Source organism: Aptenodytes patagonicus, chromosome 1 (assembly GCF_965638725.1).
Source record: "Aptenodytes patagonicus chromosome 1, bAptPat1.pri.cur, whole genome shotgun sequence".
Classification (NCBI taxonomy): domain Eukaryota; kingdom Metazoa; phylum Chordata; class Aves; order Sphenisciformes; family Spheniscidae; genus Aptenodytes; species Aptenodytes patagonicus.
Window position 1 is genome coordinate 80,679,542 of NC_134949.1, and position 15,778 is coordinate 80,695,319.

The window sequence follows — 15,778 nt, forward strand, 5'->3', positions numbered from 1 at the left end:
TTTTAAATTGCACGAGAGAGAGAGGTGAACTAAACAGTTTACTCTCAAAGACATTTTATCATGTTTCACCTAAAAAAGTGTATTTCTAAACAAAGTGAAAATGAACAGAAAAACCCAGAACCAAATGTAGTTAGCTCTTTTCTGCTGAACGTGATTTTTTGATGTATAAATGATATAAGCTTCCAGGTATACATATTGATGTTATATGCATGCTACAGATTTATTGTGTACTGTCCTGTCTAGCAGTATGGTGATACTGACCGGATAAACTGCTTTTCATGTATTTTTATTGTTAATCTAGCTCTTTCATGACTTTCTCTAACATGCAAAATTTTCTGTTACCTCAGAATGGCAGAAATCTAACAGAAAAATCAACATCTACCACAAATATGTTTTATTACCTAAATAAAGAAGGTACCTAAATAAAGAATTATAGTAGTTGCAGTATTTAGTCTCACATCAGTGGCACAGTTTTAGGGTCCGATAATTTGGCGGAATAGAAACAGGGAGTTTTATTCCTCAAGTGGCACTCACTTGAGTGCAGATTACAACTTCAAGCCTATAAAAGTCTTGAGATATCAGACATTGGAAAATTGTAGCATTCCATTGCGTAAGAAACATTTAAAATATTTTTAGGGAGTCCAACACTTAGTAGCGCTCTGATCTTTGCACAGCAAAACTTTTGGTAACTAAAGTAACTGGTTTTAAAATGCAGAGACTGAAGTAGTGCCCAGTAAAAATGCCGAATGCTCTAATGGATTCTTAAAAACCTTAAAAAAAGGTTTCTTTCTGCATATTAGGAAGATACAGTTTTATGTTAGTTTGTATCAGCATTTCTGTCAGCACTGCATGACTCACTTAAGGAGACTCTCATCCATAAATTTGGTTATGCCACAAATGTCTTGTAGTTAAATATACTGTGGTTTTAAGTATCTGAAAGATTATTTCACAGGTGTAACTCCCACTGATAGTGAGGGTCAGTTGCCTGGTGCCCCCCCCCCAACTACACACCTGAAATTCCTCTGTTTATTGTGCATTCCTGGTGTCGGTAGGGGAAAACTGTAAGGACTGTGTGATTCTGTTTCTGCAAGGAAGTTCTTTGCCTGCCTCTACAGCACAGCATTTTAATCTGACGCAGTTCCTGATTGCAGGGAAATGCTGTATAATTGCACTGCATCGGCTGATGATAGATGCTATCACACTTCACTCTAGCATGTCAGATGTCCAAACATTTGTCTGAGTAATATTGTTAAAGATTCTATTGTTATCGTAGTTTATTCATTTCTTGAAAGGATTTTAAAACAGAAAAATGAATTCACTTACTAACTGCTAACACATTCTCTGAGCGCTTCTGAATAGCTGCTGGCTACTGTCTTTGCATATAATAATATATTGGAGTTCAGGCAAAATCACCAACGACTGTATTGGAAATGTTTGTACTATAAATCTTTATCGATTTATAAAGGTAATCTTTGTAGAAGTGGGCTGGATTCTGTTAATGGTGTGTACTGGCCTTTGCAGCCTTCTAAAGGCAGAAGATGCTCTAGTATGTCATTTTATAGACAATGCACACAATAAAGCATCCTTTGCCACTTCAGAATTGGTAGATCAACCCCCTGAATGAAAAGTTATATTTATAACGCCATGCTTTTAGCCTTCTGATGTGCCTTAAAACTTCTATGTCTTGGCTAATTTCTGCCTTCCAACTAGTAGCTGGCAGGGAGGACTCGGAGCCACTAAGCCTCTTCAGAGGGAATGCTTGATGGGTACTTCACTACCAGGCTGCTCTGCAAAAGCTCCACGTGAATTGGGCATGCAGGTTGCCATCCTTCAGCATGTGTGTGTTCTGCTTAGCAAAGGACAGGTGGAAAATGAGGAAAAAATGACTCAACTATAGAGGCATCACCCCTGGTTCAGCCTCCAAATACGTTAAAGAAACCTGAGACTTGCAGAACTCGTCATTTTGTGGAGTTTAGGGCCATCGCAGGAGGGACTCTTCTGCTGTAAAATTACGCAAATAGACACCGTAGATAAGTTGTAACCTAGACAAGACATAACACACGTTAAGGTAATGGGTGACAGTATTTGAACAGAAGGACCGGCATAGAAGTTTACTTTAATTCCATAGTTTTGGGTGCATCGTAGATCAAAGAGGGTGAGTCTCAATTGACCAAAAAGTGAGATGGGAGGAAAGCTTAATTAGTAGCCAGGGGGTTTAGGAGAAAAGCAGACCTTTCCAGAGCAGGCATCATATAACATTATTATCAGGGTAAAGCATTTTATACTGACAGTCTAGTTCTTCTGGCTGAAGATACTCTTAGGCAAGGCCTCCTGAGCTGTAATGGTCCCGAGGAGGTGGGGAAAGCTGGTGATTCGGGATAGGTCTTCTACATAGCATATTTATAGGCAGAAGATGGAGGTGTTTGCAGGTTCAACATCATAACTTCCCCGTGTGAAATAGTGTTATTTATTTATGTTTGACGGCATAATGCATTTTTTCAGAGACATTCTGTAACTTGGAAAATACTGTAGTATCTTTCAAAAGCTATTTTTGTCCATTTATAAATGGTTATATTCAGCCCTTAAAGATAAGGAAATAGTCTGATATATGGAGGAAAACACCTTACTGCATTTTCCTTTCTAAATAATAGGTGAACATTCATAGATCAACAGCCCCTCCTATTAGCTAAATAATAAATAGTTGCATGAGTTTTCTTTCAAATGAAACATTCGTAGTTGTTCCTGATAATCCCAAGCAAACTCAATTATTGTAGTGATGGTTGCAAATCTCAACACTGCTATCACCTGACCTCACACAATCAACGTAAAAGGGCGCTATTTGCCCAACTGTGCTGAAAGTGCCAGATGTTATGGTCTCATGATTAGTTTTGACTTAAATTTTGTAAAGAAAAGGCTCCATATTTTGGGGGAGCACTCTGATTAGTTTTTAACTCTGCTCTCCCTCCTTCCCCGATTTTATTTGTATTTACCAATATTTGGATACCTTAAGGTTGAAATAACAACAGATGACACTAAGTCATAACATACAGCTCTGGAATTAAAGGGAGCCCTGAAGTCAGCGATACTACTTTATTTCCATATTGTGTTGCTGGACTACTGATCTTATTTTAAAGACAGCATTTTCATTTGTTTACCCCTTAGTCTTTCTTCCCCATTTTGCTCGTGCAAAATGATTGAATCTGTATGATCACACAGCCCTTAGTCACAAACCTAATTCAGTCTTGTCATCATTAATCAGGCTGTTGTCCCTGGCATTTACTAGTGTGAGCATGAAAAAATGCAAAACAGCTGCAGTAACACAGACACATAAATACAGTAAATTGAATCTATATATAAACATAAGCCCAACTGGACAGGTATTGCTCCATCAGAGCAACGGCAGTTGTACCCCCCTGCCCTATCCTGTCCGTTGGCACTAAAACATGTTCTGAGAAAACAAGAGGAAAGATGACTAGCTGTCTGCAAAGTTGAGGGTAGCTCAACAAGCATGCAGGTAGGTAGCACTGGATGACCATGTTCTTGATCTCGCAGACATAATTACTGATAATATGTGGGCAAGTTTTCCAGTTTGCCCTACACCCATACATTTAAATCCCTGACCTAGGATATAGAGGTCTCCCACCTTCTCATCAGCTCCTACACAAAGGTGGTAAAGCCACAGCAAATTATGATTGTGCTTTTTAGTATCTATGTGAACAGCTTTTACAAGAGTCCTACTTTGAGAATGAATGGATTACTTTCTTTGACCTGATGCGCAATGACAATCCAGTTTTTCCTTCCTCTTTTCACCCGCGCCCCATGCTCCCCAGGGACAGGGTTCTGGTCCCACGTGCAGCTGTTAGTGCATCCTGGGACCAAACATGAACTGTGACACATCCCCAAACCACTGTTCTTGCTCCCAGCCTTTCCCTGCATTGAATTTCTCCTCATTAATATCTATATTCCTGTAAGTTTTCCAGAGCATACTCTACCATATCAGTGCCCTAAAATTAAGAAAGGATCTGAAGTACTCCTGCAGTGCTAGTTAGTATCGATAGTAAATTCTGGAGAGCAGGTAACAGATAATTAATGCCAACTAAACCCATTTTTTCCAAAAAGTGACCAGAAGTTGAAAAGCTCTATAATGTACTGTGCTTTGCAGTCCTGTCTGTCATACCACTCTCTTTGCCAGGTTTTTGTTTATAAAGAGTGACACAATCTGAAAATGTTTAACCCACAATTTACACACACAGTCATTTTTCCATTAAACAGTTTCCTTTCTTTTGCACAAAGTCTGTGTAAGTGTTCAAATATTCATTACAGAGCTTGACTCTAGGTATTAGCCAGAGATGACTTAGAAACAAGTACGAGCTTGCATTCCTGAACCACATGCTCTGCTCTTCCACACCAGATCAGTAAACTGAATGACATCTCAAGCCCAGACACTGTCTTTCTCAAAACAAGGTAACCGAACTACCTCCAACCTGCCCTCACAGTGATATTTGCCTCCGACCTTGTCCGTGCACAGCCCAGGTCCCAGGCTGATGTGAAACAATCTTATTCTAGTTGAGTTACGGGTGTTTACGCCAGCCAAGCAAGGGATCTCCTCTGAAGTTCGGGAAGAGAAGAGTGGGGAAGCTGTTTTCTGTAGTTTGGCCTTGTCATTTTACTAGCCTTTCCCTTTGCAGCTGAACAAGTGTTTCATTGTGTGAAATCCTGAGTCCTTTCAAGTCCTAAGGGGTAAGGCCATTGACTGCAGAGGAGAATCAGACCTGTAGTCCTGTGACAGTTACACACTGACATACATTTGCTTTGTATCCCCTTCACAACCTTCAATATTCTTCTGAGCCTCAGCAGATAAATGGTCCGTGCGGTGTCCTCTAAGGTTAGCTACTTCTGGCTGAGTGCTTGGGCTGTTTTGGCAGGAGGCCTCCTCACGGAGAGCTCGGTGCCAGCACCTCTCTCTCTGCTAGGAAGCCTGAGCTTTCACACCCCCGCTCCCTGGCGCTGGAGTGGTGTGGCGGAGGGAAGGGAGCGATTTCTCAAGTGCTGCTTAAGCCATTTAGCTCACTTCAGGTGAAAGAAAACATCTTAAACAACATCCATACACCATGCGGTAGCTAGTACCGGTGAGAGAGAGAATCCCAGTGAGGCTTACAGTAGGAGAGGAAGCTATATGAAACTGCCACGTGAGTCATACACTCATCATCTACATGAGATTTTTTCATGCATTTTACTGGGGAGGGTGCTGGGGGGAAATGGAAAATGTTTCAGAGTCGTTTTTTATTTTAACTTTCTTTATGCCTGTTTTTTCGCCATGTGTTACTTTCCAGCTTTTTGTAATAAAGCGTACATGAAGAGCAGATCAGATGAAAAAGTGATTACACCCTGTTGTAATGTCGAAAATATGCTTATTCAGCTAAACATGTTTTGAAATACTGGCAAAAAAGCAGCCTGCTAAGTTCAGGCTGGAAGCAGTTTACATAGTTTCTGAGATTATTTCCTCTACTGTTCAATATATCAAGAACTCATAGTGCTGCAGCAACTAGTATTTTTCTGCCTCTAAAATATATCTCAAGAACAAAAGCTATTGTTTCAAAGTAATATGAACTTGCTCCCCATCTACACATATAAAGAATAACTGAGCAATAACTGGATTTTTTTTTTTTTGTAAACAAACCTCACACGTGGATTTTTTTTAATCTTAAGTTTTTCTATTTTAAAAATGCTGAACTCAATATGAGTTGATAATACAAAATACAAGCACCAAACTAAACTATCTTGTTCTTTTTTTTATTTTCTGCAGTTACCAATGTAAGAAAACATACTTTTAAAGAATTTTATCTTTTAAACGTTTTTATTGCAGAAAAAGCATATTGAGATTTTCCATTAAAAAATAATCATGCACTAACTCAGTCAGAATTTGGGGGGAAACTTCAGAGTAACCTATTACGTATTTTAGAAAAGGAAAACATTTAATTTAGACAATAAGGTGCTGAAGTTAGAGTGTTTTTTTTAATTAATACTTCATTGTTTGTAGCTGCTGTTAACTACTCTGAACTGCAGAGGAATACCCTTAAAATGTTACTTCTTCAACTAAAAATTGAGATTGTATATTACAAATATGTCAGCTTTTTTTATTTATTTTGTAAAAAGGGCCATTGCCCTAAAGGCTTGAGAATCAAAGTCTTTGTCATTGCTCAGCACTGAACACAGTTGGGCCCAAAGTTATAGTCCTTGTACACTACTGCAATATAAATGTTCAGTATTTCTGATAACTTTCAACTGCACAGTATACTCCAGTTTCCTTTAAATGACAAGGGAAATAACTTCTTAGAGTTTTTAAATGGGGAGTGGTGTTGTATCTTAAGTGAACAGAAGTACTGGATATAAAACCTTCAACTTACTTTTTAAAATAATTGCCCTGGTCTTTCCCAAATAATTGCAATTTTCTGTTCATTTTCTGCTAACTGCATGTGCAGTCAGATTCAGGCAAAACATCTGTGGTGGCTCTAAATAGGAGAATTTCCTACAAAGCAGTCAAGTTCCAGATGAGTTTTGTCCTGTTTTAAGCTCCCTTCCACTCTGAGATTTGAATCCCTGTTAGCATCTTTCTACCGAAACAACACACCATTTCATAGGTTCTGCCCATAGTACAAATAATACATGAATATATGAAAGCTGTGCGGCTTTCTGCTACGAAGTACAAGCTGAACACAAATCAGTGTGTCTTCTATTATTTTTGCTCAGTGAAGAGAAAAATCCCTCATATTTTGTAGCTTTAAAGCTTGATATTATAAAATTTGAAGGTGGGTAAGACATTTTTGGGTTATGCTGTGCTGTGGTTGGTATGTTCCCTCAGACTGCACCGTGAAAGATCCATAATTCTCACTAATCTACATTCAATGAGAGTTCATCATAGAAAATTCTAAGTAGGTTTAGGTAGGATGGCAGTTTTTGGATTAAAGATAATACATCTTAAAATAGCAAGGCGGAAATATAAAAGCAAATCTGGAAAAGCCAATAAGGCATGAATCATTCAATAAAATAAGATCTAATAGTAGAAGTGCATTACGGTAGAGTTAAAGTAATCTTTGATGTATTTTTTTTTCATCACCTGTTAGGTTTTGTATATAAATTCAATAAGTTACAGCTCCTGGAAACAGATTTTGATTTGCTAGATTTATATCTGCATGTGAGAGCTTTAGTCACAGTATATTTAGATTGGGAGCAGACCAATACAGATTTATTTTACAACACACACAATAATAGGAGTCCCATACAAGCTTGTGCATGAATTTCTGAGATGTATCTGTGTGTAAAAACAAGCAGGCAGAATGTGCTTGACCACTTTTTCAAATGTCAGAATAACCTTAAAAATGCAACTGAATTAACATCGATTTCACTACTCCACCCCATTTTTCATTATTTATTTTATTTTAAAATAATTCAAAATCTAATCTATTTAGAGTAAAAAAATGTGGAAGGTATCTTTTAGTGTCAGCATGCATAGTTATGTGGAAGAAACTAATGACATATGACAAAATGCATAAACATTGTTTGTCAAGCAGTCCTATGCTAGAAGTAAATTCATAAACAAAAAGCCATGTTTCAATAACAATGAATGTTGTGAGAAAAAGAAACAAGAGCTAGGAAATAAGTTAACACTTAACTAGATCAGTTTAAATTTCTGGTTGGTTGATTTTTACTTTTTTAATTAATTGAACAGAGGCCTGTTTGGGTTTTTTTGCCACTTCTTCCACTAGTTTTCTACTTAGGTATCAGCCTTACTTCCCAGGAGCGTATGTCTTGTTCCAGAATATGTGAATGCTGCTCTGAGATGGTTTAGATAAGAATAATACGACTTTTATTCAGAGTATGAACCGCAGTGAGTGGTTGGGAAACACATTACGAAGGAAGCTCCAGTACTTTCTCATCTCCTACACACTTTTTTTTCCACTTGCCTTTTCACCTTTCAAAATTAAGTGTGCATTGTAAACATAGCAACTTTAACCCTTAGTTTTCCTACTTTTTCTTCAGTAGATCACTTACCAGATTAATTTTTCCCTAATTATGAGAGTACAGGGAGGTGAGTTGTACCTTTTCCAAAGAAACACATTTTTAAAAATGGAAAGTTTTGTCAGAAGTTACCTAACATTCCGTAAGAAAATGAAAGAGCTGCTTTCACATTCAGGTTGTTTGGGGTTTTTTCATTGAAAATGTTCACACACTAGCCAACAATTGGGGTTGATTTGGGACATTTCTTCCATGTAGGTCAGCTGTTCTGACCTATGACTGCTAGGATTCCAGAATATGATTTTAGCATAGTTTTTTATGAGTGCATTTCTTGAGAAGTTTTGTATAGAAGTCCTGAGATGAGGCAAGAATGGAAAAATATTTTGTAGGGAAAAACTTGAATTTGCATTTCTCCAGATCAGAAGAGTGCCTTCAAAATAATACTTGAGTTCTTTACAAATTCTGTTTGGACTATTCGAACTGTATCTCTCCTGGAATAATTTTTTCAGCCTTGGTCAAGTTTGCCCTGAGCAAGGTTGGTTTCAGATTATAGCACTGTACTAAGAACATTTCACCCCAGTCATCACTGTTCCGTTGAGAAGATGCTGGTCCTTGTATTGGAAACCACGTTATCAACATTTTGCCCATTACCATCATAATTTGAGAGCAATTTGTGTCTAGCATATCTTCAGGCAACTGTTTGCTACTTCACTAAAGCATACTGCGTCTGCTGTTGGAAACTGTCATCTGACCACGCTTTAGTTCAAGATCTTTGCTGTTTGCATCATTATGCTATGATGTAGAAGCTTATACTTCCAGAGACCCAGCCTGCCTTTTTGGTGCTCAAGGTTTCCTGTTGCTATGAAAAAGATATTTATGGTTAGATCTCTTTGCAGTGAGTTCTTACAAAATCATTCACCTTGAAAAACAATTTTCTTTTCAAATACCCTCACATTTAACTTCAGAACTCATGTTTCCTGTGATTTTTGGATTTATCCCACTTAGAGTTTTGCTTCCATAGCTAGGTTAAAGCAGTACTGCAACTGGAGTGTCTCAAAGATGCCTGTAAAAGTTAACGTTGGAATTCATGTTAATACAGGTTTCTTTGAGTAATGATTTTCAGCTCTAGGCACTCTACAAAACACTTAAAATATTCAAGAAACAACGATGAAAATTCAGAAGATGCAGAACAAATTGAACAAAGTGCTACTAGAATAATAATCATCCAAAATAACAAGAAACTCTGATATCGACAGACTTTCCAGTAAGAGCACTATAACCTTCCCCCTGCTGTCCTGACCACGTATCCTCCCACCTCTGGTAGTGTAAAAGAAATGTGCGTTTTCTGCGGTCTTTCAGTCTTCCTTTTGTGAGAAATGACTAGGGAAGTTGATGGCGCTTTGGCCTGGCAAGTATTTTTGATGGTCACTTGGTACTGTTGAGCACTTGCCCTCAGTTCAGAACACCTGAGTCAGTCCATGCGGACCACTGAGCAGTCATCAGTTACAGCAACTGTGAATCATAACCCATGCGTACTGTATTCCGCTCAAACACAAAAAAGGGAAGGCTCAGCAACCCATTACACCTCCCCCTAAGGCATTACTGGTATTGTCAACTAGACAGCTCAGTACTTATGAGTCAAACCTCCCCCAAAGCTTAATATTTACTTAAAACAAAGATATTAAAGGGTAGAAAATAGTTTTTTAAACTGATTTTATTTTATATTGTGTTCTGACACTATAATGCTAAGAAAACAACTTTTATTAAACTGGGATAATGGGAAACATTACATAACCCCCTAGCGCGTGGTATTACTCGCTTTAAAACTGCCTTGTAAAGAAGGAGGTGTGTGTATTTGGCAGAAATACATTAGGTCAAGTCTTTTACTTTAGTTTTTTAACACGCTCAAATTATAAGTCTGTTAATTTTGGTTCCTCATATTCTCATTTGGTTGTGAACTATGGCAAGCATTTGCCACTGCCAGTGAAATCTAGGGGAAAGGTGCTTTCAACACACAATGCCAATATATGCGGTACTTTAAAGCCAAGTAACTTGGAAAGCCAGGTTCTTAGTCTCTCAGTTTGAGCACCCAGAATGGATGGGATACTTGTCCCAAATTTTACTCTTTAAAATGTGGGTAGTATCTCTCCTTCAGCTCACGGGATTTTCGTGAAGATAAATTAGTGGCTCTCTGAGAAGCATTCAAGGACCACAATGGTAAGAAGTGCCATAGGAAAACCTTGTAATTCAGGCTCCAGTGGGTAGTTTGAGAAGCGTCCAGTAAATAAGACATGGGGCTGCACATTATTCGGTGAGGAGAATACAAAATACTGAGTAGCTGCTAATACTGGCATTGTTTTGTTCCATCCGTTAAGTGAAGCTGGGACCCAGCAGAAAAGATGGAATACAGGCCTGTGAGTGAGAATTGTATCATACAAGGGCTGTATGCAGAAAGCATTGCTGCACAGTAGATTTTATTCCTATTTTTTCTGTTTGATTCTGCACCCTTTAATCCTGTTTGAACAAGATTAACCCTTGTTTTAATACAGTTTTAACACGTGTATGCATGTGTATGTGTGTGTGAATGCACATGCTTGTGCATGTCATTTTTTGCAAGTTAGAGGGGGTTTAAAAGCAAATTGCATAAACAGAGATTTTATCTTGTAGCAGTCTACTGACATCCATATGAGTCATTAGGAGTGGAATATTCTGAGCCATCCCACAGTGCCCTGCTACTTGAGCCAACTGATGGCAATAAGAAGATAATTCTCTATTTAAAGCACCTCCATAGAGAAACAACACAGAATTGTTGGCGATTCCCTCTTTTCTCTTGACAATGTCCTGGCTTCTTAGCACTGTCTCTTTTCTACCTGCTCCCATTTGCTTCCCCAGCCAAGAAGTCCAGTTTCTTTTTGCAAATAGTTTTAGCTTCCCTGCTCAGGTTGAGAGTCTGCTCCCACCTTCTGCACCCAACCTGCCTCCCTTTCTCTGCGGGGCTCTGTCAGTTTACTGATGTCCTTCTCCCTTCTTTTTCTTCTGTTCTGGTTTGATATCTTTAGTTCTTCCATACTGAAATCAAACCACTTCCACTAGGCTGCCTGGATGCAAGCACGAGACGTATTAAGAGCCGAAGACGCTTGTTTCATCAAAGACGCTTGTTTCATGGCACCCAGATAGGTGCTTCTGATTGAGCCTAGTTCAGCCATTACAGGGCTGAATTACATAGTTCTGGTGTAGAGCATGTGGTGGCCTTATGTGCCATCTCGTCAACCTGGACTGCTGTGAGAGGAAGCAGCATGTTTAGCAAAGGTGGGATCTTTGGGAATTTTTCCTACTAAACTTCAGCAAGTCCCTAGCAAGTGTATGTGATCTGAAGTTTTCAACTGTTTACAGCCCGGCTAGAATGAAGCGGCAAAATCTACTTCCTTAACAGGCTACCTCCCGTCCTAAGCTCTGCTCCAAAGACGGGGATGCAGGAGCTTCTCAAAGAAAAGGTTTCTGTAATTCGGCAGCGTGGGCCAAACAGTTGATGCTTCGATAGGCTTGTTCTTGGAAAGGTCTAAGCTGTTTGGCTGCAGATTTTCAAATAAGTTATCCCTGAGACACACACCTGGTGAGGGAAATTTTCAGCCAAACAGTTTAAGTTTGGCAAAGTTTTTAAGCAACTGAAAATGCAGTCTTATAATAGGAGGTATCTGGCAATCATAACAGTTGGCAGTTGTGCTAGCCCCACCTATAATATTTTTGGATCATTTAATAATGTAGTGAAGATTTTTAAGGGAGTATTTTTTCCATTAGAATTTAGTAAGGTACGACTGTGCAGCTTCCTCGTACTCCTTCGAGCTAAAAGCAGAGAGAGATCATTTTAAGCAAGCATGTCGAGTTTGGAATCACTAGCCAATTCCCATAAGCTTCATAATACCGGGAAGTCTGTAATTGAACATGTATGTAAGAAATGAGAAAAAAATACACTAAAATTGTTACTGACACTTCCAGTTTTAACACCCTCAGTATACCTTTAATTATTTTAAAAATATATTTTCACATGTTCTAAAAATTATTTTAGAAACAAGAAATTAAAGTCTTTACTGATATGTTGCATCCATGCGTGTCTATTTGGTTAGTATTAGCTCTGACAATGTCATGCTACTTTAAACAAGAGAAAAGCAATAAATATGCAAGAATGCTGCTGCTGAAGAACATTTTGACATATGCAACTTTCACTTGTTTTAACAAAATATTTGGTATTTGTTCTTGTGACTACACTTAGCAAACTTCATAAGAGAGAACAGCAAGCTTTTTATTCATTTTAAACCAAGTATTTATTAACATTTTTATAGCTAAAAGATTATATCCTCCAAAGAATTCTATAGCCTCTAAAAACAAACACATATCTGAATAGTTTAGGCCTGCCTTCGTAAGCCTTTATGGGCTAGGATTTGCTCAGTATGCTTTTTGTTTCTTTGTTTACTTTTAGATGCCAATTCAAATGCAAAACATTTGCTTATAACAAGTTGCTCTTCATATTGCACGGCGGAATATACTTTATTCTGATCTGTGAAGGGGATGAAAATGTTCTTGATGGTGGTCGTTACAGAATGATTTTGGTAAATTGCCCAGTGTGGCTTCAGGTACTACAAGGATAAACAGGTGACACCCAGTAAAAACTTTCACAGAATGTTGGTAGCAGGAAGGAAAACACGAAAATGTGTCCTCCCTGATCAGACCGCTGGTGTTTCAGCTCTCTCCCTAATCTCTGTCATAGGACCAAAAGCTTTAGAGGAAACCGAGGGACTCTGCTAGACGTGCGTATATTAATATGTGGATGGGGGAAATTTCTTTCTAATACCAAGCATGTAGTGGATGGTATTAGGGTCCTAAAACAGGGGCCCTGTAAATGTTTCGGTTTGCAGTCTGCCCTTTCTGTCCTTGCTCAGAACATTAATGAACATGCTGAATAATACCCATGAGATTACAGCTCGTCAGGACAAACTTGGTACCAGCTTGGGAATTGACCATACCACGGAGATAAAGCGTAACTAGCCTAATTCATACCTGGATAAACGCGGCTTGTTGGAGCCGCCTGGCAAGTAATACCCAGAATTCATACTCTGCCTTTAAGAAGTCAAATGAGTATGTCCTTGGCTTAACAAAAAAGATAGTTTAGTGCACGGTCCATCTGTTTTGCACATCCCCCAGCCAAATAAAGCGCTCATCTGCAGAAAAAAAGGTAAATCTTCGCTTCTGCTGCGTAATACTAAATATTAATGAAGGAAATTGAGGATTAAATTGGGATAAATAACCGAACGGTTACAGATGAGCGTCTGGGATAACCGGGTTTAAAACAAGGGAAGGATCGCAAAAATAGAAGGGTTAAAACCGCGAGCTTGGGATGGGCAGGAAAACGAGCAGGGATAGCAACAGCATCTCGGGGGCAGGCGGAGCGGCGAGGAGATTTTTTTTTTTTTTTTTTTTTTTTTTTCCGTGATGACTGCAGACTGCTGAATCACGCCGGTCACGTGAGCGCGGGCCGGACCCCCGCCAGCGGCCGCGCCGGGCCGGGCCAGCGGGTGCCCGCGGCTGCACGGCCCCGCTCCCTCGCCCGCCACACCACCACCACCCCCCGCCGCTCCGAGGCGCTCGGGGCCCTCCACCGGGCGCCTTCCCGGTCGCCCCCAGCCTCCCCGCCGCTCCGAGACGCTCGGGGCCCCGGCGGGGCAGATGCTCAAAGCGAAGGACCCAAGTAGTAGGTGCGCAAGTGACACCCCCCCCCACCCCCCCTCCGAGCCCTTGAAGGAGCTGACGGCTTGCAGAGCTCCCACGCCCTTCCTCGCTCACGGGGGGGAGCTGGTTGCTGTACGTGGGTTTTCACAGCTTGAATTTCCATCGAGTAAATCTCGCAGAATATTTCAGTAACTAAGCGGTGGTCAGGAGCACAGCCTTTCCCTTTGAGACAAAAAAAAAAAATGCGGCGTCTGTTGCACTTAGATCTGAAAACCAAGTACTTGGGACAGACGGAAAAATCTGAAGTTTAAGCTCTCTGATTATTGTTAAATATTTTGATTACTGTATGCAGCGTATTTATTACTTGTCTTCATTTATGTTTGAAGAGCTGAGATTCTCTGAGCAAGTTAATCACAGCATTTCAATGTGAAATATTTTCATAGTTTGGAGCACTCAGATGAGTTTAAATTACACATTTTACTGGATTTTAATTGCAACATTTCTTTATATAAATAACTTTGTAAATATTCTTTTAACCTCGCTGCGCGAAAATACATTAATTTACAATCACGCTAAAATTTACAAGCAATTTTTTTTTCCAGATGAAAAGCTAATGATGAGTGGATTGCAGCAAATTCTCTTCATTAGTTCGTGGCTATTCAGAGCCTTGCAAAAGAACTCACGTGGTCGCCTAACTACACAAAAATAGCAGAATTAATATTCCCTCCGAGTTCCCAGGCACCAGCCGGGGGGGAGGCATCCTGCGAGCCCCGGGCGGACCCCGAAGCGCGTGGGAAAGAAGGAGTTAAAACGGGCAGCCTTTCTGGCGAGTCAGCCCGGACAGCGAGCGCAGGCCTTTCCTCTTTCGCCTTTTTTTTTCTTCTTAATTAATCATACGCTGCTTCACAATTTAAATATGGAAATGGCGAGCCATTCGCAATTATTAATGAGCCTGCGGGCTGTCCTGTGGCGTTTCACGACAAGCTGTGTCAGCCCGCGGAAAGCAGCATGGCATCTCCTTTCTGATGTGTGTGAAATTTATGTGCACAAAGGCTCCTCCTTATCTATGCGCAAGCTAAATAAATAAATAAAGGCTTTTGTTTGCCCGGCTACTTGCACATGACTGTTTTGACTAAACCACTCCACGTTATTTGTACTTTACAGTGCCTAGAGAGAAAAAGCGGGGGGGGGTGGGGGGTGGGGGTGGAGGAGGAGGCGAGGGTGATGGGCGAAGTCCCCGAGCCTGCGCTACCTGCTCCCGTGCGGGCGCTCCTCAGCCGCTGCCTCCCGCCGGACCGGGCTGCTGATGGGCCGGGGTGGGGGGGTGGGGGTCTTTTAACAAGGAAAAAACGCACCACCAACAGCAACAACAACAAAAAAATCCCACCCACCCTACGAGATACAAATAGCAGCGCCGAACAATAAACTTTGCCCTCGCCTGACACCCGCCTTGCGACAGGCGGCTTGGCACGCTGCCAGCTCCTTCACCCGATAAGACGGGGCAGGAGGTGGCGGGCGGCGCGGACAATATGGCCGATGTTTAGTCTCCGCGCCCCGGCCTGTAGCGGGACGGAGCGGAGCGGAGCGGCTCGGCTGTCCTGTCCTCTCCTCCCCAGCGCCAGCACCCAGCCTGAGGGGATGGCTCGGAGGATTCGGGCGGCAGCATCCCTCTCTATTTATTTATTTTTAAGCCCCCTCCTTCCCCCCCCCCCCCCCCCCCGCTTTCTTTTTTCTGCCGGTATGTCAACTATCCATTCAATGCAGTGTACGACTAGGTAAAAACCAGTAGCGGGCAACTAGTTTAATTAGTCTGGGGTTTTTTTAGAGCCTTTCTAAATGAGGAGCAGTCCAAGGTGGGAGGAGGAAGCGAGGAGCGGAAGGGACAGGGAATGGGATGAATGGTGAGGGATAACAAAGAGTCAGGTGCAGGGCTGTACGGGCGTCCTCACGGTTGCTTACAGATTGATTTATTTTTTTTTAAACACTCCTGTGGCAATTAAGTAAGAAAATGGAAAAGCTGTGGAAGCGAAAGCCAGGT

The 15,778-nt window shown here is 40.7% G+C and overlaps 2 long non-coding RNA genes across 3 annotated transcripts in view; both read left to right on the forward strand.

Moving 5' to 3' along the window:
• LOC143163293 (uncharacterized) overlaps nt 1-15,778 on the forward strand; it is a 146,705-nt gene that overhangs the window by 126,954 nt on the left and 3,973 nt on the right. The window lies entirely within an intron of this gene.
• On the forward strand, nt 5,056-14,856 carry LOC143163298 (uncharacterized). Its single transcript, XR_012995880.1, has 2 exons — nt 5,056-5,189; nt 14,343-14,856. It is a non-coding gene; the product is annotated as an uncharacterized LOC143163298 (long non-coding RNA).